This window comes from Stegodyphus dumicola, chromosome X2, assembly GCF_044657685.1.
Source record: "Stegodyphus dumicola isolate Sdum_Otavi_A_Nest chromosome X2, ASM4465768v1".
In the NCBI taxonomy this organism is placed as follows: domain Eukaryota; kingdom Metazoa; phylum Arthropoda; class Arachnida; order Araneae; family Eresidae; genus Stegodyphus; species Stegodyphus dumicola.
Genome location: NC_140781.1, coordinates 181,491,423 through 181,515,197, shown reverse-complemented (window position 1 = coordinate 181,515,197; position 23,775 = coordinate 181,491,423). Strand labels below are relative to the sequence as shown.

At 30.8% G+C, this 23,775-nt stretch overlaps 1 protein-coding gene across 1 annotated transcript in view; it reads left to right on the top strand.

The window, feature by feature from the left end:
* Positions 1-492: 492 nt before the first annotated feature.
* LOC118189707 (heparan sulfate glucosamine 3-O-sulfotransferase 1-like) overlaps positions 493-23,775 on the top strand; it is a 147,355-nt gene continuing 124,072 nt past the window's right edge. Inside the window, exon 1 of the mRNA XM_085810058.1 lies at positions 493-1,563. The gene's annotated coding sequence lies outside the window, so the exon portion shown is untranslated. The remainder of the gene's footprint in view (positions 1,564-23,775) is intronic.

Sequence of the window (23,775 nt, the reverse complement as noted above, 5' to 3'; positions counted from 1 at the left end):
AAACAGTTATCTGCTGAACATATTCCTTAAGAAACTTTACATTTGAATATTTATATGTATGTACATGCATTCATCATGTAATCCATAATTTTTTCCTTCATCTGAGCTCCAGACGCATTAAAAATGTTTACCTAAATTTATTATAAAATAATTAAAATGATTCGCGATTTGTTTTCAAACTTCCGAAAAATTTCCTTTATAGTTGAGAAACGTAATGCTGTGAAAGGCAGTCATAAAACCGTGTCATTTTTTGTTGCGATAAAAATTTCGTAAAATATCAGAATATGTTTGAATGTACTTTTATTCCCCGTATGAGAAATAAGTCAACAGAATCTAATGAGCTTCGCAAAGGTATGGCAATAACAAATACATTTTTCGTGATACGTCCCCTTTTCATCCAAATCCTGCATGCAATTCTCTCAAGCCTCCGGTGAAATAGGATCTCTGCAGATCGAGGAAAGAGGCTGTGCCGCAGTCAGAACCAATGATAAGCTTGATACGACCTGTTTCAGCCAGTAGAAGGCGAGCGTCGGCATCACGTGATGCCTAAGTCCGACCCAGTGGTTAAGGTACGCGTGAGGATTATTCTTCCTTCAAGATGAAAGCTTCACTTGCAGGAAGTGTGTGAAGCTCTGCGTGGAGGCTAAGATGAGCGTTTATGGACTACAAGGGAGCTAGAAAAGGAATTTGCTTAGGAAAAGAGCCTTAACATTTCCCGAGGAACTCGTGTGATTAATTTCCTGGAATTTTCCCCGAATTTTACCTATAGTCAATCTTGTTCCTTTTTTTTCGGATGGCCTCTGTGATACTCTATTATCGAGGAAAACTGGGAAACAGCATTTTTGAATTTCTGACAGTTTTAATCCATTAGGCAAATAATTTCCGTTACTGAGGAAGAGAAACTTTGGAAAAATGACTTATTTTTTTCATTCAATTTTTAATAATACTTTGATAGCTTAATTTCTAAAGAATTCCCCTTATTGATTAATACTACTGTTCTCTTAAATTTCTTTAAAATTTCGTGTTTTAAATATTTTAAAAATCGACAAATTGAAATTATCAAATTTTTTAATATTTTTTACTGAACACTAACATTTGTTTATGAACCGTTTGTAATTGTGATGTAACATTCAGTTGGGCATGTTTTAGGTAATTAATTTTAATGTTCGTTCGGTTTCTATTTATTTGCATTTAAACAAGTTAAATTTAGTTCATAATTTAAAACGCTTGCTATTATTCTTGCTATCATTATGGGTTACATGGTGATTCGCATCCGTAAGCAATTCATATGCTTATATTTTTTTATTTCTCATTGCCGAAGGATACTAAAATGCTTATAAAGAGGAAGACGGTACGATGCCCTATTCAGACTGGAGGACAGGAGAAATTTAATAACATTCAGTTGAATGTTTTGAAGATAAAATTGGAATAAAAACCAAAAACATATGAGAATCATGATGTGCATCCGAGAAGGAATTCTTTGCCTCATCTGTCTGCTTGAAGAATTTGCATTGAAGAGAACGTTGGATCTTCTAGGAAAACGTACAGTTGCTCCATTAAATGGTGAGTAGAGCAATTTCACTAATTTGATAAAGGACTATAACTGTATCATGTGCATAAATATAGCGTGCATGTGCTAATTAAGTCATGTTATGGCTTGCTGAATCGTATTATGGTATTAGGAAAGAATAAATGTATGCAGTGTAGCGTTTATTTCTAAAAACAAATGTTATGTTTTGAATTTTGCCTCTATACGTTACGACATGCAAATCTGTGCTAACGCATTTTTTATTTTTAATTGCAGCATCTCCTTTTTTCTAAAAAAAAAATATTATTTTCTGTTTTTAGTCCTAAAATTACATTAAATTTTTGACTTAAATTAAAGTACTTTAAATTTATGTGTATACTTTAAATTTGTGATTTAAATTAAAGTACTTTAAATTTGTGATGCTATTTCTCATCTTCTGATTTTAATTTTTTTTTCTTAAAATCTTGACATTTAAGCGACTTTAAAAATTTTCTCAGGTGTTATATTTTTTGCCTTGAGTTTTAAATAAAATCAGCACTAAATTGGTAGCACATGGGAGTAATATATTCTCTTAAGCAGTTCAGCAAATGCAGGCATGTTATGATAGGCATGAATTTTTAACTATTTTGAAAACAAAGGAATATATTATATGAAAGTGGAATGGTAGAATAAATCCTTTTAACGATGTTCAATGAAGCTCTTAGATTTCCTTCAGATTTTGTTTACTTTATTTTATTTTACTTAAGCATTAGTTTTAGAGATTTTTGAGCAAAACTGTTATTCCAAATGCGTTATTAATCGCTTCTTAACTTAGCACATTAAAAAGAAAATGTGAAAATAATTCGCAGTTCTGAAATTTCGAGGAAAGGATAGCAGAATTTAAAAACATCTGAACCAGTTTTACTTTGAACCCGTAAAAACAGTAGTTAGCTTTCTACAATAAACATTTCCTTAGCAAAAACTTACGCTAATAGTTATAATAAAAAATAAGTTTGTGCCTTTTTTAAGCATCTTTTGACGATTTCAAGAAAGCAAACTTATTGCATGAGTAGCAGAAAAAAGGAAAAATAAAGAATATTTTCTATTTAAATTTTTTTATAAATTGAATGAAACCTGAGTAAAACTGTGTGTTAGAGAAAAAAATTACATGCTTCAAAACTGTGGTTATGTACAGAATTTCTCGCTCAGTGAAACTGCGTTTCTTGTCATGCATAAAAATAATTTCATAGCTTCATACTTCAGGCACTTCAACATAAAGTTTAAGATATTAAATTAATATCACCGCTCATACGATAAAACAAAATTTTTTGTTACTGATGTTGGCACTTATTGTTAAAGACTTTATTCGACTACTCCGAAGCAAACTGCAAGCACCTGATATATATCATTATAGTGGTTTGTTTCGTATTTTTTCTTAAGAGTTTGTAATGTGCCTTTTATCCTAAAATTCTCTCTTCTAATATTCCTTTATGAGCAGGTTTTTTTTTAAAAAATTGTGAACTGAGATAAAGTATAGATGCAAAACTTCTATGTAAAATTAGGCATATTTTTAATTAGTTTCTTTACATTTCTGTGTTAAAAATATCATTTCTTACTGAAAGAATTGTAGCTTTCACTTAAATGAACTCTTAAAGTGTAAATAAAATAGTTAACTATGTTAAATCATTTTATGAAAGGAAAAGCGAGAATAATTCTACTTTTCAAGCAAAATGTTTAAGTATTAGGTTTCTAACAAGATAGAAATATTGTGTTTTTATGACAGAATTACATTTATTGGAGATGCAAATATTTTAACCAGCGCTTACTTTTTCGGCAACGCGTAAATAATATAGGAAGAAATTTACTCAATATCATTTTTATATCTCGTCTTTTGTACAATGTATCTCATGCATTCGGAAAGGTCTGATCGAAATAAAGGTTATAAGAAATTTGTTAAACTTAAAAAATGTTTATGTTATTCAAAAATTGACGTTAACCAAATCATTACAGGTCATGGCCGCTTTTCCTTCTGTTTTAAAAGGTTTAAATTACAAGAGTCTGACGTCTGTGATATCTGTAAAGAACCGGGCACTGCGGAGCATTAATGTGGAAACATGTAAATATTTTACTGATAATCAGGAACGAGCTTAAAAATGATGTTTTTAATACATATGATATTTTAAATGATTTTGAAAGACTGACAAAATTTGCCAGGAAAATGATAGAGACGATTAATCATGATAAGCTTGCAGTAGGGATTTTAATTTTAATTTTGTTTTTTAGTTATGTTCTTTATGTCTGTTTGTTGAAGGTGTTGTTTCTAGCTTGCTCTGGCGTAGCCCGCAAAAAGGCCATAGGTGCGACGTAAAGTCTGTCAAGAGGGTCGGGCTGCGTCCCTTATATCATATCATGCATTCGGTTGGATAGAGTTTTATTAGTGTATGAATCAACCAAATTCAAGTATGAGTAGTTTCCACGTAAAATATTTACTGACATTTTTCTCCTTCTGCAATACTTTTCTCTGTAGTCTTTACGGCATATTATTTAGATACTTCTGATTTGGTTACAGCCGAAAACATTGCGGCAAAAACATCGCGGACGAAAACGTCGCAGAAAAAACAACGCAAGGCGAAAACGTCGTGATACAAAACATCGTGAGAGAAAACATCGCAAAGAGAAAACATCGCAGTTCCAAAACATCGTGATATAAAATATCGTCGTCCAAAATAAAGCGGTTCAAAAATTTCGCAGTTTAAAAACATCGTCGTCGAAAATATCGTGTTAAAAATAAAGTATCTACAAATCATCGCATGACGATAACATCGCAGACATGCTTTTTTCAGGCTTTAATAATTGTAAATGGAGATTTCCATAATGATTTGTGAGCGCAAGATGGAAAGAAGGATAATCTTTACTTTCATATTTTTTATTAACTATAATAATTTTTTGCTGAAAAAGTAAGAAGGAAATTTAAGCATAGAAAATTAAGGCAACTTGATAGCACTTAATAGAATTCTTATTAATATATAATTTTTTATGAAGTTTTTACTGATAATTTTTTGTGAAGTTTTTACTGATAATTTTTCATTAAAAGTATAATCTAAAAAAGTTTAGAAAAAGGAAGCTACGTAACTGCATGACCTTATCTATAAAAAATTGCTAATTGTGAGATTATTTTCTTCACTTTTGTCAATCTAATACTCTTATAATGAAAATAATTTCTTGTTCTGCTTCAGTTTATTCTTAAGTATTAAGTTTCCTTTTTATTTTTTCAGCAAAAATATATTAGTTAATAAAAAATATGAAAGTAAAAATTATCTTTCTTTCCATCTCGCGCTCACAAATCATTATGGGAATATCCATTTACAATTATTAAAGCCTGAAAAAAGCAGGTCTGAGATGTTATCGTCCTGCGATGATTTGTCGATACTTTATTTTTTACTGCGATATTTTCTACGGCGATATTTTTAAACTGCGAAGTTTTTGAACCGCTTTATTTTCGACGACGATATTTTGTACCACGATGTTTTAGAACTGCGATGTTTTCTCCTACGATGTTTTGTAGCACGACGTTTTCGCCTTGCGTTGTTTTCTCCGCGACGTTTTCGCCCGGGATGATTTTGCCGCGATGTTATCGGCGGACACCTTCTGATTTACATACATAATGTGAATGAATAACAAAGTACAACTTATAAGTGAAAACAGTAGTATTTAAAGCAATAACTGTAACCAACAGATTACGGCAATATTAATACATCTATTCATATGTGATTTTTGATCTGTAAAGTTCTTTATCAAACTCACTCTTCAAAAATTGGTAATTTGTTCCTCTTGATTTTCGAGGATAATAATTCAAAATAGGAGGATACGCGAGTTAATACGTTAATTTATGTTTGATATGGTCACATTCTTATAGACGTTGTTTTTTATACATTCTTATAGACTTTGTTTCTATATTTCCATTCCATATTTAGCATCCTAAAAATTGCTAAAGTCATTGCACAGAATTTATATGTGTGTAATTCTCCTCTTTCTATAAACTCTGAATTCTTGATAATCAGCTTACTCTGAAACTAAATTTATTAAAAACTGCGAATTATTTTAATTTACTAGACTGCTGTTGATATTAAATTACACGTAAGCAAAACGTAAACAATAAATGAAATCCATACAGATGCATATTTATGTGGAGAAGAAACAAAATTTCGAATTGTAACCAAGTCTACCCAGCTTTATTATCGAGACACTTTATGTTAGAATGTTTTTTTAATGCTTATCTTTCATTGGGTTTAAATAAAAACATCCCATTGTTATTTTACAGAGGTTTTAATCACCATTTCGCAGAAAAATGGAGTACTGTAAACATGCATTTTCTTCCTTTAAGCCCCTAATGTAACTTTAATTTCAGATGGCTGGACATTTGTTGCTGAAACATTCATTGAGAATGGCTGAACCCACCGGTCATTTAGCAGTTTCATCTATGAAAAGATCGTCTAGGATGTATATTACAAGGGTCGACCGATATTACGCCCGCCAGGGAGGGGGAAGAAAAACGCAGTGCAGCCAATCGTTGCGTAATGATTGTTGACTAGTCCGAAACTAACCACATGCTTGGTTTCGGGCTAGTAATCAGTCTCCGCTGACTATTATTCCGTCCGGACGAAAATCTAACTGAATTTAAACTTAGAACAACATTCGATGAACTTACAACATAGCAGGATAAAAAAGTGTAGTAAAAATGTTTTCCAGGTGATTCCCTCTTTTCTTTTTAAATGGATAAAACTACGAAATTGACATAATGCTCAGTTCTTCTGAGAATGATTCATATCCCAAATGGTATTTTGAATATTCTGGTACTTTTATTAGTCTTACTACGTTAAAAGGTTTAATTGCTTTTTATAAACAGGCTTCTTCGTTGCCGTCTTGAATTTTTCTGATGAATGTAATACTCCTAGATTTAGAATTGTAAATATCTGCGTTTCATGTCTAAAATCTGTTTGATATTCCCGAGTAAAAGCTCAAGCAAATACTTTGCGAGAAAAACCCATGCATAATTCGCTGTAATAAAGCTAAAGAAACAGACTAAGCGGATTGAAATTTTTATTCCAAATGCGGTAATAATTGATACTATAAAGCTAACACCAGAAATGTGAAGTGTTATGATCTGCCCTTTAACCAAATTTGTTCTTTTAATTATTAAAACATAAGATTTAATGTTTAAACGAGCAAAATCGATAAAAATTTGTATGATGTCGTAGAGGATCTAGCTGAATCAGTAACGATTTAGATGCGTATGGGGCAAATTCGAGGTAATAAAATAAATACTTATTTTTTTTGGGGGGGATTTTTATTTGGGGTGGGGGAAGGGTCGATTTTAGTATTGCTTGCTATATTTAGAACAACTCATAGTTGAGTACAGAATAGAAAGCTTTTTTATGCTTTGAAAAGTTTTTATGCTTGTTGATATCATCTCTCCTGAAGAACTTCAGATCCTTCTAACGTTCTTATCGCTTAAAGCTCCACATATTCCTTTTCCTTTCAAAATACAAGACGTTTATCTTAAATTCTCGTTATATGTTCTACATAATATAGCAGTATATTTGAATAATCCAAAAAATTGCTTTATAAAACTATAACTAACGCATGGGTATCGTAAAAAAAGGGCTTGAGATTTTAAATGAAAAACGTACATTTTGAGGAAGATTTGAGGAATTTGCCGCAAAAACTACAAATGCGTGAAAATATTTGCATTAACCTACTTAAAGCGAAAAGTCAGGAATATACAGTTTTTCAAAATAAACATTTTTCATTAATTAATTCTGTGGAGGTCGCATCTGTTTTTGCAATAGTGAAAATAAGTAATCTCTTTTTGTTGTATAAAAAATGAGAGAGTTGTGAAGTAAACTTTCTTCGAAAAACTGCATGTTCAGATGCCTTTCAGGTAGCGCATTCATTAATGTCTATTAAAATTTGGGTAGTTCAAAATGAGTTTCTTGGAAGTAGCTAAAACCCAGAAATGAGGCACTTGAGGCACAGAAATGAGGTTTCGAAGTACTATATCCCAGGCGAATAGTTTTAATTTTTATAAAGAAATTTTTGATTTTTTTACTCTATCTTTTTTGACAATATGGGATAATAAAATATATTTTTACAAACTCTCATGAATTTAAAGTATACTAACGTCAATGTTCATCATGCATTTTTTCAACTTCAGCCATGGCACAACGGCTCAGTAATTTAAACGTGATGAAAATTTAACTTGTTTTTTATTTTTAACTAAAAGTATAGTAACAATTATTTCATTTATGTATATGTAAATTAAATGAATGATATGTATTAAATAACAATAAAAAGTTAAAAATGAGAATTCTGAAAATTGTTCTGTGAAAAATGTGTTAAAAAATAACATTATCGCCAAAAATGCTGCTCACAAAACGGCTCCATTTTTCTTTTATTAGACTACGAAGGAAGTCTTAAAATGGGTGGAACGCATTTTTAAAGCGATATTTTTAAGATGCCATTGGTGGATTTAGAAATAGTTAAAGTCGTTTGAATTTGAGGAAAGAACATCTACTCCGATGTTTTTGCTCGCTTTGAAAAATTTTGTTTCTTTCTTTCGTTATCTGTATCCAATTTTCCTTTTTAAATGCACTTTTGTATAATTTTATGCAATTTAAGGAATGCGAGGACGTGAATTGTTCATTTTGTTCTTATTAACCTGTCGAGTTTCTGTATTCAGTTTCTTATATTGTAGAAGCTCGTGCGTGAAACGTATCTTTTGTTCTTTAAAGAGGAAATTCAAACCTTACGAGTTTCGAGAGAGTTAAGGGAACTACGCAAACGTCTAAAACAAACGGGATATTTAGAAAATTGCTTATCAGTTAATTAAGGCAGAATATTCGATGGTTATCAAGGAAATTCAGGGTTAATCTGACTTTTGCAACTGCGGTCATTTCTTAAACTGGGAGAGTTACAACTGATAATGTAAGGCATTACTTCCTTTGGCACAGCTCATATTATGGAGATTATAGATTTTTTTTTTTTTTTTTTTTTTTTTTTTTTTTTACCTTCAAGGTTGTGCAACACGAACAGCATTCCAAATAAAAAAATATGTATACGATGGTAAAAGATATAATCTTCCGATATTGTTAATAAAACACATTATTTTATATCGGAAATTTTTTATCTGTCTACAGACTCGGCATTGTCCGATTTTTACTGGCATCAAAATCATGGTAAGCATTGATCAAGATATTGCGTGACACATGATATATTCAGAAAAATAACGTGCGCTGTCGAACGTCATATTTCATTAAGGACCGTCTACTGAAACATAGTGATTCTACAATTTAAATAATATTAAGTTGGGTGTTCGATGTAAAAGTAATCTGGAAACACACGGAAAGGTATAATTCGGTATATATCCGTCAAGTGATACATTTGACCTCCCATAAATAATGCGATTTTTTTCATTTGTAGGAAAACTCGGAGAGTGACGCGATAATCTACCTATATCAACTTACTATAAAATCAGATAATAACTTTACCTTGATCTTAGTGCAAGTTTTAAAGGGAGTGGTTTAATATTAACAGTTATTTTTCTAAAGGTAAATGAAAGCGACAAAGGACCATATTTGGCATATTTAGCTTTAGAAGTTCAATTAAATAATGATTAACAGCAATATTAATTCAGTATATGGATATCGGACAGTAAACGTAAGATAGTGTTAACGATGATTCCAGAGATTCCGAACCGGAAACTACAGAAGGTGAGCCTCGTCTTGAACGATCTGTAGAGCTTGACGAGGACGTCCTGCAAATCTTGATGGAACAAAATCCCATCGTGATTATTGAGGAACTAGCAGACGACGAAGAGGAGTATATTTCAGACTAAAAAAAACGTTTATCTTAATTTTGAAAAAAAAAATTGGAAAAAAAAAAAAAAAAAAAAAAAAAAACGCATTATATATTGGATGACCAACGTCTCGCAAGGTTATTTGGGCAAAAATAAACAGTAACTAGAAATACTTTAAATAAAAAATTATAAGGAAAGGAATAAATGAAATGAGGAATAATTTAATCATTTTAATTATACAAGCGTTTTTCTCTTAATAGTTTAGTAGCAGAGTGGTGTCGAAACCCGGATGTTTTCTGCATACGAGCCAATACTTGCCTCCTTTTTTGAATCCCAAATATATTTTAGTCGCGTAAAAATGTAATTGACTCACTACATATAAGAAAACTAATTAAACACTGGTATACAAATAGTTGTATTTCGTTAGGGATTTTCACAAGATTTTGATTTCATACACTTTTGGAGGGACTCAATATAATTCTTTCTTTGAATATGATTAACACGATTCAAACGAGGATATGCTTAAAAATATTCATTTGAAGTTTCTTTCATAAAAATATTCTTATTCAAGAAAATGTTACTCTAATTTGTATCGGAACAAAGAAGTAGCTTTTATTATAACATTATTTGAAGTTGTTTTAAGCTCAAAATGTATTACTAAAGTGTGCACTAAATTTCACAAAATGAAAACTGCATGAATACACAACTGTGCATTTTGCTGCAATGAACATTGTGTCATTGGAATATGAGCTCGGCTGCCAAAATGTTTAAGTTGGTGGAAGCGATTTAATTCGAGTCTGAAGGAAATACGAGTGTATCTGTCAGGAAAGAGAAAATAAAATGTTCTAGTTAGTAGGCCCTCTTATGTAAATTATACTGTTTTGCACTTTCGTATTCTTGAATTAGACGTATTTTTTAAAGAAGGATAATTTACTTCATATATGTACAGATAATTTTTATAAATACGTGAAATAGAAACGTATTTAATTGACTAAAATCATATGGAGGTTGAATTAAAAATTACGTGATTTTGTTTGAAAACAACTTTTTATTATTACTGAGTTTTCACATCTGTAACTAGTCTTACGCCTCTTGTGCACAGCTCTCTTTTACGAGAGCTGTGCACAAGAGCTTACTTACTTTTGCGCCAGGTTATATACGTAATCTTTCCAGCTTATAGAACTGTTCCAAAAAATTGCACAGCTAAATATCTCCTGAACAGTTGATAGTGGACGCGTGATAACAGCGTAGGAAAGGACTCAAATAAGGCAAGGAGTATAGCAATTGTGGTTACGTGAATGCTTCTTAATAAAATAATTCACAAAATTTAAATTATTATACTTGCCTTGTAGAGAAAAGAATCACCTAGAAAAATAGCTCACATCATAAAAATTACTCGAAGTACTATAAATTAAAATTTTTGTCAGTCGTACACAAATAATGCTAAATTAGTGATATACTTCCAATTGTAGGTTTCTAAAAGTAACCTTTTACATTAGAAAACTTTCATATTGAAGCATGAGTCCCAAACACATTCTTAAAAGTGTTAAAATCCGAAATGTTTGTCGCCACCTGTAGCCGAGGGATTAAAGATTGTGGCATACTAAAGATTAAAGCTCGGCTCGAACCCAACCGAACGGGCTGGCTGCACGATTTGGTTTCGTGGTTTTGCTCATGGCGTAACGTGAATATGAGCTGGTTTCCCTCAGAACGTTCCCCACGAAGACATTTACTTCCCTTAGGCTCATAGCCGTCCCGTTAGGTTTGGTTTATATGATTATGGCAAAGCCTCGAGGGCTAAAGGTAGAGATGCCTTCGTGGAGGATTTTTTAAGGGAAACTGGCTCGTACACACGTCACACATGGGGAAAACCACGAAAACGCTCATGCAGCGAGCCCATTCGCTGAATTCGAACCTCAGACCGAACTACCAGTGTTCAGCGGCTTTACCGCTCGGCCGCTGGTGGGCCGTCCCATTAGGCGTTTTGCCCTATTCCATTGAGCAAATTGAAATTTTTAACTAATGTAATCGAATTTCATACAATCTCTAAACAACCTTTTTGTAGTTATTTATTTTCAGATTTAAATGGGTTAAAGCGTACAATATATTATTGCTTATTACATACTATTTTTTTAAAGACCTTTAGTAGGCTTATTATTATTCCCGTCTCATTCCGCCTTATAAAATATACTACGGGGCATCTTTTTATAAAGTAGGGAATTGGGGATGCCACAGAGGATTTTTGCGCCTTAGGGGGCGACTTTTACTCCTGCTCAAACTTTGGCCACTTCAAAGATTTGCAATAGTAGGACTAATGGTCTACTCTGGTTTCCACACAGCACGCAGGCTGCGGAGTTGTACCAAAAGATGTCAAAAAGAGACCGTTTCGTCGCGTAAAATTCCAAAGGATGGAAGTAGGGACCCGGTTCTTTTATAATATAACCCCCTCCAGAGCCGAGACGGCCAGAATACAGATCTCAACCAGTGCAATAAGCAACCCCAGGTAAGAGGACTAGTAGAATAAAAAAAATAATTATTTTTTAGTATTTTCCTCATGGAGGAAAAACATAAAAAAAAAATAAAAACTGAATTGTATATATTTGCTAAAACATGCCACTTAAATTGCCAGAGTGAGAAATCCTATTTAGTTTGATTAAGTTTTTTTAAACTGGAATCACAGGTCTACAACTAACGTATCAAGAAATATTAAGTCGTGAAATTTTTCGAAACATCTTGTGTATATAAACATACATATATAATAATGGTGTGTGTGTGTGTGTAATTATATATATATGCTGATTTATATATGCTGTGTATATTCTGAGAAATTTAAATATTTATGTGTGTGTGTGTGTGTGATTATGGCAAAGCCTCGAGGGCTATCTGCCTAAAGGAGGGATGCCTTCGTGGAGGACTTTCTAAGGGAAACTGGCTCGTATACACGTTACACAGGGGGAAAACCACGAAAACGCCCATGCAGCCAGCCCGTTCGCGGGATTCGAACCTCGGACCGAACTACCAGTGTTCAGCGACTTTACCGCTCGGCCGCTGGTGGGCTAAATATTTATGTCTTAGCTTAAAAATTTATAATAAATACATTATCAGTAAGTCTAGAAATGATGTATATTTAAATATATATTCATCTTAAAGCCTTTCTTTTTAAATAAAATGTGTTTCTTGATTCTAATAAGAAATTCTAATTATTGAATTTAATATTACCACTGCGAAACTATTTGTCAAAATTATTACTGATGAAAGGAAATTTTAGGAAACAATTTTTCCTGCTTTTAAAATGCCAGGAAAGTGAAAAAATGCTTTTGTTTCATAAATCATGAAAGTTTTTTAAAAATATCTGTTGAATGCTTTATTTCGATTATTAAATGTATAAAATATACACAAGCAGGGAAAAAAGGTAAACTAATATTAGCACTACATGATTCGGAATACTAATTAGTATGGTAATTATGAAGTCACTTTAAAATAAAGTTTATTCAGTAATTATACTCTTTAGTAACATTTTCTTCATTAAGTGCTTTAAAAGTATCTTATCAGCTTTTATCTACACTTTTCGACGAAAATTAATTTCCCTTTCCTTGTTTAAAACACACGGTTACCTAAAATAAGTTTCACACGAAAAGAAACAAAATACTCTAAAATCACTATGTATTATTATAAATAAGTCTCTGATAGTTTATTAATCCTTAGTTTTGGAAAATTTTCAGAATTAATAGTAAATTTTTAGCACATAGAAGTTTACGACAGATGTCTGTGGGATGAAACTATTCAATATTACGTAGAGAATAATAGTTAACAAACAACAAGTTATTCAAGTAATCATTAACAACTGACTAAACGCTCATGCTTCAATTAAAATATCAATATCTCCACAGTACACAGAACCTGAAGAATTTTGACTAATGTACATGTCAATGAAAATGGTCTAAACTGAATGTCACTGCGGTTTAATTTTATAAATTCATGAAATATAATATGAAGTGTTAGAAAATAATCTCCGACGTACTAATAATACGTGACTCAACACGCGGCAGCAGTTTAAACACGAACCGTTCTTTTTTTTTTTTTTTTTTTCTCAAGAATTGAAATCGATTTCACATTATTTCCGTGAAAGAGTTTAACTATAAAGTTTCCCATAAAGTTGCGAAAGCATAGTTAACCGCTAAATGGTTGTGAAACTGTTAAATTAAGAGCGAAATTAAAGTGAGATGTTGGCGGAGACCTTAATAACATCAAAACATCTGTTTTTCTTTAACTTGGAAACTTGCATTAAATTAAAGGAATACGAGCGTTCCCAGCTTTTTAAGCCAATTTTAATCAAAGCCTATAAAGGGGGCTTCAAATATATCTGGCAAAAATGCAAAAGGACAGGTAGAGAGGACCGAAATAAGCAGATTTTGTTATGGAATATGTAGACGTAAATGGCGCGTAGAGGTAGTACACCACGCTGTTGAGTGGTACATAAAAGCATTCTGCTGGCTAAATCGTCATTCTCCGTGCGAATTTCGAGCGGCTACACAAAAACAGCGGTTATTTAATAACTACATTAAATTCAATAATAAGATCTTTCAGCAGGTGAAAGGAATACCAATGGGAGCAAACAGTTCTAGACAAATATGTAACCTATTTCTTTTTGCTTATGAATTTAAATTCCAACTAAGTTTGAATAAAAATGAATTAAAGTTATTTGCAAATACATTTAGATACATTGATGATATTATAACTTTCAATAATAATTCTACTTTTGAACAACTCAAAATTTACACAAATAGTTTAACACTTAATAAACTAATACTAATCAAGATACTATTGAAGACCTAGACCTACTAATAATTAAACACAGTAAAATTGAATTATATGATAAAAGGAGGAATTTCCAATTTAATACTATTAAACTAATTAATTGGAACTCTAATATTTCTAGAAAAGTAATAGTAACAATTTTTATATCCAAATAATCAGAATGAAAAAATATATACTGAAATAGAAGATTTAAAGGAAGAAATAATAAATTAATGTTCAAGTTAACAACCAAGTCCCAGCACAATTTATTAATTTATATATTAAAAAGTCAGGCATTAACTTTTCTTTATAATTTTTGGACTCTTTATGGTATGATAACATTACTTTAAAAACCTTAACTGGAGGGTAATGGAGGATACTAAATAGTTCAAGGATTATCTTGTACATATTTATTGTAAATATTTGTAAAAATGTATACAATCAATACTGGATTCTTTCCTTTTACTAATGAAGGGCCAACTCTTTTCAAAAGTCTCAATTATAGCCCAAACTGAGTGAAGATTATTATCTTTTTCTAGTTTTCCTTACTTTTTGGCCAGTATTTAGCAAGTTTTAATTAAATATGTTTAAATTCAGTTTTAATAAATTAAGACTTACAATAAATTTCTTACTTTAGTTAAAAAGATTATTTTTTTAAAAATTTTTCAAAATTAAAATTAATTTTATTTCAAAAACATTTTCGATTTTTTACTATCTTTAATGTTTTGCAATCCTTAATAATTTGCAACCATTTTTTCACATTACGTTATAGTTAGTATTTTTACAATTTTTGACACATTTTTCAGTACTTTACAGTTAGCAAAAAACATTTTACAACAGTACACACATTTTACATTACTAAAAGTTTACAATAGGTTTTTTAAAATAGATCTAACAGATAGCAGCTTAACACTCATCTTTACCTTATATTAGCGCCCTATATTTATAAAGTTAGAAGAAACATACTACTTAATATCATTAGTTTGGCATGCTGCTCCACTCTCCAAATACAAATACAGTTGGTAAGTTAAACTGAAACTTACCTTTTACTTGCCTTTTTAGTATTATTTATGTATTTTTATAAATAGTATCTTATTTTTATAAATAGTTTCTTTTTGATTTATTTGCATAATTCGTGTCAGGGAAGTTTTTTGTGGGCAAGAGTATCTAAATTACTTTGGTTTTCTAAAACATTTGCTTTTCTACTCTTAATTGACTTTACTTATTACTTGCTAATTTCTCTAAATTCCACTTGTTTAAATTTCTTTTTAGTAATTCACAACATTTGGTTTTACTTGTGGTTTCGAATTTTCCTTTTATCCTTGCCTACATGGATGACGAAACACAAATTGAATAATTGAAGAGTTAGGTTTGGAGGCAACTTACCCTTGAAAAGTCTGTCTCCTGCCTGCTCAAAAATTATTCACTTATGCATTTTTATAAATTTTTATGATTAAAGAATTTATTGGAATAAGTATATTATACATTTATTATATATTCATAGATTTTGATACTTGCACTTGATTTACATATGCTCTCAGAATTTAAATGATATTTGTAGATTAGTTCGCAGCAATCATTAAACATTTATTTGTAATTCAATTTCATTTAAAATTTAATTAACTTTAAATTTGCTTTTTATGAATAGAGAATGTTTGTTAAATTCAAATTTCATTCATTGCAGCAATGGCGCAAGAGAAGTACTTAAATTTAATTTAACTTAAATTTAAATTTAATTTAACTTACTTAATTATTAATTTTAATTTAATTTAATTTAAATTTAATTTTCTTTTGAAACAATTTAGCATTTATTTACATACTTTTGCCACTCAGTTTTTTTTTAATATTAAAAAAATAGTTTCAAATTTAACTCTTATTTGACCAACTGCAATTTTCTCTTTACGTTATATATCTATATGTTTGCATGCGTATGTAAGAGGATTCAGAAGCAGTTGATGCAGCAAAAAAGAGCAGAATGATTAAATTTAGTGCATAAGGGAAAGCACAGCTGTCATTGCTGGTATAATATACCTTCATTTTCGTTTAGAAATAACTTTTTAAACAAACACAGGTAAACTAACTCAGTAAGCGAGCTTGTTCTTGAAGAAATACATTGATATTTTTAGATTTCTGAAATGTATCTGAAGACAGAGGGAGCAGTAAGCATTAAAAAGTTGGCAGCAGAGAAGTAAGAGAGAGAAAGAGAGAATGCGACAAGTTCAAGATGAAAACCTTGTTCAGAATTACTTAGTTTTAGTTAATCTTTATTTTGATTGGTTAATTTTAAGTTTCAATTCCCGAATTTTAGACCATCATTCACAGGAGCGTTATGTAAATGCCTGTATCATTAGCGTTAGACAAGGATCATATGACATAGACTAGTTTTGAAATGGCGCAGTTAAAGAGATAATAAACACTTACCCTTTATTAGGATGCAAAAAGGAAACAAGCAAACTAAAATGGTGAGCCAAGAGACTATTGCAAGTTAAAGTTAGAATTTTTATTTACATACTTTTTTCATACACATACACGCACACATATATATATATATATATAATTACGCACACATATAACATATAGATATATATATATGTAATTATATACAACGTATGTATATACATATATATGCACTGAGAACAAATATATTGTTATTATGGCGAATTTTGTTAACATACAAGCATACAGAGGGCATTTGGTTTTACGAATTTCTAGCTTAAGAACTCTATGTTTCTGCTATTATCTACGACCAGAAACTTTAATAGTCTATTTAAAAACGTTAAGAATTTTTGACTTTATGAATTTGAAAATATAACGCTGATTTTTGTTGTTTAACTTCTGAATTAGTATTCGTTCGGCGTGTTATTGTGTCGTAATTTATGAACTTATTTTGGGGTTCACACGAGTCTACTGAATGTGAAACTGGAGAAGGAACTGGAAACCAGAGAAGGAAGAATTATTCCGCTCGCAAATTTTGTCTGCGTTGCATAAAATATTGCACTTAAAGATCATTCGTTTCCCATGTGTATATACAGTTTTAGCGATAAATACACTTTCGTTTATCAATTTCTCTTACGAATCTGCAAGCTTGAAACATTATGCTTAGAGAGAAATTTTCATAAAAATGCTTTAAAAATGTCCCAGTAAATTAACTGAATTAACTGAACTATTCATTGAATCAGAGTGTGAGCTCGAAGAGAGAAAATCAGCCATAATTGGCATGTTGCTTTTATTTTTCAAGCCATAACTGTTCTAGTGTGCAAGTTGTTCGGAGTGGAAAAATGCGCGGAAAGTGTTCGCAAATCGTTCTTTTTTCCCTTTGATAATGCTTATAAGTTAATTTTGCTTTACGTACTGATTAATCGAACTGGGAATTTTCTAGTATTGTTTGTATTTTGAATAGAATTGTTTCTTTCTAAAAGCTCAGTTAAATGTGTTTAAACTCTTTTGCGGCTGTCTTTTATGGTTATTCTTAAAATTCTTTCTCAATAATGCTCTTCTTAATAGCAGCTTTATTGCAAAAACAGCTTTTCGATGTATTAAATGCTATGATTTACAGTAAGTTCACTTATAAACTGTAATATGGCATGCAATTTACTATGAGTAAGAAGGAAATAAGAAAGAAGAAAAATATCGGAAGAAGAGTAAAAATTATGTCATCAAAATAACTACAAGCAAATTGGATTTTATTTTAGTGAGGATGCGTTTAATAACTCTGTTAAAGATAGCCGGTGCATTTTTGAAGCCAAAAGGGAGTCTTAGCCATTCATACAGTCCAAAATTTATAATAAAAGCCAATTTTTCGGTGTCATCAGGGTGAATAGGAATGTGCCAAAACCCTGATCTTAGATCTATTGTAGAAAAAACATTTGCATTACTTAATTTGTCTAATAAAAAATCTATCCGGGTCAGGGGATAAGCATCAGTCTTTGCTAAAGCATTCAACTTACGATAATCAATACACATTCTGGTTTTTTTGCCCTCATCGCGTTTTAATACTAAAGTTACTGGGGATGCATAAGGACTACTACTTTCTTTAATAATTCCATTTTTAATAATTGATCAATTTGTCGTCTAATTTCTTCTTCTTCCTTAAATTCGTAAGGTTAAGACCTTAAGTTCGTTAAGGTCTTAAAGTGACAGGCAAATCAGAAGTCAAGTTAATTCGTTGTAGTTCAACGTTAATTTTACCTACATCATATTTATTTTTGTAAAACACATTCTTATATTTATTTAACAATTTAATTAATTCAGGGTTTTCTTCCTCCATACTATCTGAATCTGTTGTTATTTCACTACTTTGTTTTTTCACATCACTTTTTTGACTTTTTAGTTTTACATTACTTTCATTATTTACATTAACTCTTGTTACCTTAGACATCTTATCATCATTAAACTTCATAATATTAGACTTATTACCTTCATTAACTATTATACCTTTAGACACATTATTTTCATTAGATATATTATTTCCATCAACACTTATTACTTCAGAGATATTACTTCTAGGTTTTGTCTTAACTGATGGCATTACATTACTGTTTTTTTTTTAAGTACTTGATCAAGTTGTACATGCAAAGAAACTCTGTTATTTACATTAACAGAATTTGAAATGTTTTCATTTCTTTGAGTTACCACTAAATTACTACAATCAGTTTTTAATTCAAATAATTTACATTCATTTAAACCCAAAAGAACACAATCTAAATTAGTATCTAACACTAACAAATTAATTAGTTTAATAATATTTCCAATTTTCATTTGTAATCTACACATTTTATCAATAGAAAAATTTCCTTTAGTTTGCCTAATTTTAATACCTTTTACCTTTTGAATTTTTAAATGTAAATTGTTTGCAGATTTTTCAGAGATGATAGACAATGTAGCGCCAGTGTCCACGACACAGTCGACTGATCTGCCATGGGATAAAAATCCCTTAATTCTTAGTTGTCAAATTCCTGAAGAATCAGACCCCGAATTTTTGTTTTCCACATTAGAATTAGTTTCAGTTTCGTTGTTCTCATTTCGAAATGGGCAGATTTGAGCCCAGTAATAACAATTTGGTATCCTTTTTTTGGTACATATTCTACAAGGTGATGGGGCTATACCGTCAAAATTACTATTAGTATGATGACATACAACTTTCTTTCCGTTGTTGATATTGCTGTTAGATTTATTTCCAATTTTTTGAAAACTATGAGGTTTGTAATTAGATGCATTGGGTCGATTAGCAACAAATTGACGATTATTATTTCGGAAATTAGCTTGTCTGAATTGTTGACTATTCCTATCTCTGTTATAATTTTGTGAATTTTCATCTTTAAATTCATGAATTTGTCGAAGTTTGTGGGCTTGTTCTAGCCAAGTTATCGGATCAGCGGGACTTTGAACAATCATCAAAGACTTTAAGTTCGTTGGCAAATCTTCTGTCAAACTTTCTAAAATAATTGATTTATCAAATTAAGCCGCTTACCCACTTCAATTTTCTTTCGAAAGTAATTTGTGATGTCTTCTCTGGCGTTATATTTTAAATTAGCGAAGTCGCCGAAAATACTTAAGGTGGGATCGATAAAGTTTTCTTTTAATATTTGTTCAAATTCTGAGTAAGTTTTTAGCTCATGGCAATTTTTAATATAGAGCCAGAGGGCTTTTCCCTTAATGTAACGAGAAATATTTTGAAGTTTCCAATTTTTATCCTTATTTTGGCAGACATTGTTAAAATAACCTAACCAAGAAATTATGTCACTGTCCTTAGAATCTTCCAATGGAATAATATTTAAATCTATTGTATCTTGATTCACGTTTAGTGAATCGTCAAGATTAACGGGTTCCTGATTTGTCGACATTGTAACTGAGAACTTTAAAATTTTCTTGAGAACAAAAATGTGCACTTTTCTCAAAATATTTTTACAATAGTTAAAATATTTTTTTAAACCAAAAACTCTTCAGAGTATTATCAACACTTCATAGAATAATAGACTTAAATAAAAATTTTGTATTCTCAAATTTTATGATTATCACTACACATTTGAGGATAATATCAAATCTTACTTAGAATACTATTAATTAGAATAAGACTTGAAATTTAAATAAACTCGTAATTACTTTAACATAGTATATTTAAAACAAACTATTGTCGTAGCAACTTAGTTCACACACTGAGAAAAAATAATTTCTTAAAATATGTTCTTACTTGGCTGTTGAGTACACTATTTAATCCTGCTAGTTTGCGTGCTGTTAAAAAAAACACAGAATAAATGATTGAAATTCTTCAGCTTCTTTCCAGCAGACGATATCCAAATCATGCGGTTCTAACTGTGAGACGCGCTCAAAATGCGACAACAAAGCTGTATCACAATTCACAATTCTTCAATTGAAAAAAAAAAAAAAAAAAAAAAAAAAAAAACACAGCATAAATGATTGAAATTCTTCAGCTTCTTTCCAGCAGACGATATCCAAATCATGTGGATCTAACTATGAGACGCGCTCAAAATTCGAAGACAAAGCTGTATCACAATTCACAATTCTTCAGTTTAAAACAGACACAACTTGCACTTAAAAAGTTCTTTCTTTTCCATTGGATCTTTGGGTACACCTATCCTGTCGACGTCTTGTGATGTACCAGCTTTTGTCCAGAATAAATAGATTGTTGAAGAATCATAGATGTAGTCGTAGCTTAAATTATCAGACGATAAGTTTAAAAAACAGGATCCATTTATTATTATTCAAGAGAAATAGCAGTTACAAAATCAGATATCCGGAGTAAATAAAAAGAATTACTAATAACTTTTTGTATGTAGTTTACTGCATCGTGACATTTAAGAAAAAGCCCCCGATATTCTTTTGCGAGTCCTTTTATAGCCTCTGGAAAGGCGGAGCTTCAAAGAAAGGACGTCAGCCTCGTCAGCCAATCCAGTTCGCTTTAAATATTTCCAGAACATTCTATAACTGTACGTGTAGAAAAGGCGGAAAAATCAACTTGACTACGGGGCCGTGGATTTAATTCCACGTACTTTCAAATAAGAGAACGTCGCCATTAAAAATGAAAAGAACATACAGTTAGAATTTTAAGTGTATTCTTGACTATGGAATTTTATTATTACAAATATATATATATTTATTTATATTCATTTATATATATATATATATATATATATATTCATTTATTTAAATTTATATAATTTTCTAATATGTCTTATAAATTAAACGAAGATTGCATAGAAAATATCGGTAGCTACTAAAACTTGAATAAAAGTAGTTTTTTTTTATTCATAAACTAAAACTAAATATTTAAAAGCTAAATAAATGATTGTTTGCATTCCTCCTCCCTGAAACTATGAAATGCCCTCCTAGGGGAGATTCCCTCCTGGTTGAGAACTTCTGATCTAATGTTAAAACATATTCTGTTATACATGTATTCAAAAGAATTTTGAAGCACTTTAGTTAAAATTTCATTACATTTCCTTACAAAAAGATATTTTAATAGCTTTAATAGTGTTATAATGCTAGTCATTGAAATATAATTCTCGTAGTCCCCCCCCCATAAGTTCTATGCTAGTAACTCCATAAATTCTCAGTGAGATTTACATATGGAAACCTCGAGGGATAGTCAATAATTCAACTTCTAAAACTTTCCAAAAGCATTTATAGTATACGCTGTTTGAACCAAAGTACTCTCGTACTACTTTCAGAAACTACTTTGCTGTCAATATTCTACTCCTTTTTCCAGTTTTTCTTTACGCAATAAATACTACTCTTAATCATGCCTGGAAATTTCAGGAAAGCAATCATCCTAATTGGAGTTTTCCAAAACTTAGTGGAAGTAGTTTAGGCCATCATTGAACTACTTCCTGGCCGTCATTTAGAATAAATGCTTTCCGTAGGCAATTCAAATAAGACGGTCAGCTGCATGAACCGTCTAAACTGAATTTTCCTCTTCACTCTAAAAGATAAGTTTCCAGGAATAAAGTCATGACATTTTGCTTTTAGTTCATTTCGAGCGTTTAACTTATGAGCTATCAGTAAAGAGGATGATTGTTTTCTTTCTATAAATAAAATGCGAATGTCTACTGATGGAATTTTGCCAACTGTTGAATTAATTTTTTTTTGTCAGTGAGCAAATTCGCATTATTTCATCCTTAGGGCAACTGCTTTGAAGAACTCGCTCAAATTGTGTATAAACTGTGATTTGTTTTAAAGTGACGGCTGATTCGGAGTTTTATCTTCCATAATGCTCTTCCTATAATTAATATTATTCATCCTACTGTTATTTGTATTTCAAAATTAAAAATAACAGCATATAGTTTTATTTCTAGGAGTCTTGTGAATAACCTCTGACATTCAAAGCAACAATTTTTCTTTACCTCAATTCCTACATCTGCTTTACGATTCATTTTGCGCTTATTAAGCCTGTTAGAACTATAAAACAGATTAGTAATAACATAGCTTTGAAGTAAGTTGAAAATTATGTAATTTTTTTTTTTGCGTTACATTAACTTGAAATAACGTTTCTGGTTTTATATCTGTAAAACGCCTTTTCAAGAATTGTTTTTTCAATTTTTATGCTATGAATAATATAAATAATCCTCAAATTTCTTTATACGTCAGTAACAGACTACAGAGCATACTTTTTTAAATAAAAAGTATTATAAGTTATATTGATATCCAACTTATGATATTTTACACAAAACACAAAAGTGTGTTTTAACTTTGTATAACACAAAAGACACAAAAGTTTTAACTTTAACACGCACTTTAACACACCCTTTTAACTTAAACACAAAAGTGTGTTTTGACTTCTTTCTGAAAAGTGTGTTTATCAGAAAGCATTTGAAATTTGTATTTCCATTCATAGAGAACTGTATAAACTATGCCATACTAAATTGGCTTCATTTATTACTTTATTGAAATTGGGAAGAATTAGATCCAATTAATTAATTATGGGAAATCACAAGAAGCTACCTGCTCGTGTACAATTTTATATAAGCTGCATTTTATTTAATTTTTATAAGTAATGCATAATGCATTATTTATGTTTTCCTGGTGACCAAATTGTATTTGTACGCCAAAAAAAGAAAGAAAATACTATATTCGCTTTTCGATGATTTCCGGTTTTCGATAACGCTTTAATCAGGAAAGAAAATTGTGTAACTATAGAAAGACCTATATTTTCATTACTCCTAACTCTAATATGCAATACATTGCACCCGATCTTTGTAAGATATAAATTAAATTTTGTGAAAACGAATCATATAGAAAGTTAAGAATGAATTAGTTTAATATATAAAGGTTAAAAGAAGCGGCCCAACCGGAATAGTGATTAACGACGCTGACTGCCGTAGCGAAAGGTTCGAAGCCCAGAGAAGGCATAGATGTGTGCCTTGGATCCGTCCCCTCCCGGGTGCTTTCTTTCAAAATTAGGGGCGGAAATGAGCAAAGTCGTACTGTCACCTATGTGGTGCTCAAGGCTATTGCCAATGACAGGCACAATCTTGTGCTGCTTGCCACGATGAATCTTGTGGGCTTGTTCTGATATTACTGTCACACAAGTTAGAAGTCACAACAGCAACAGTACAACAGATTAAAATATTATGAATTATGTTATATAGTTAAAATGGAA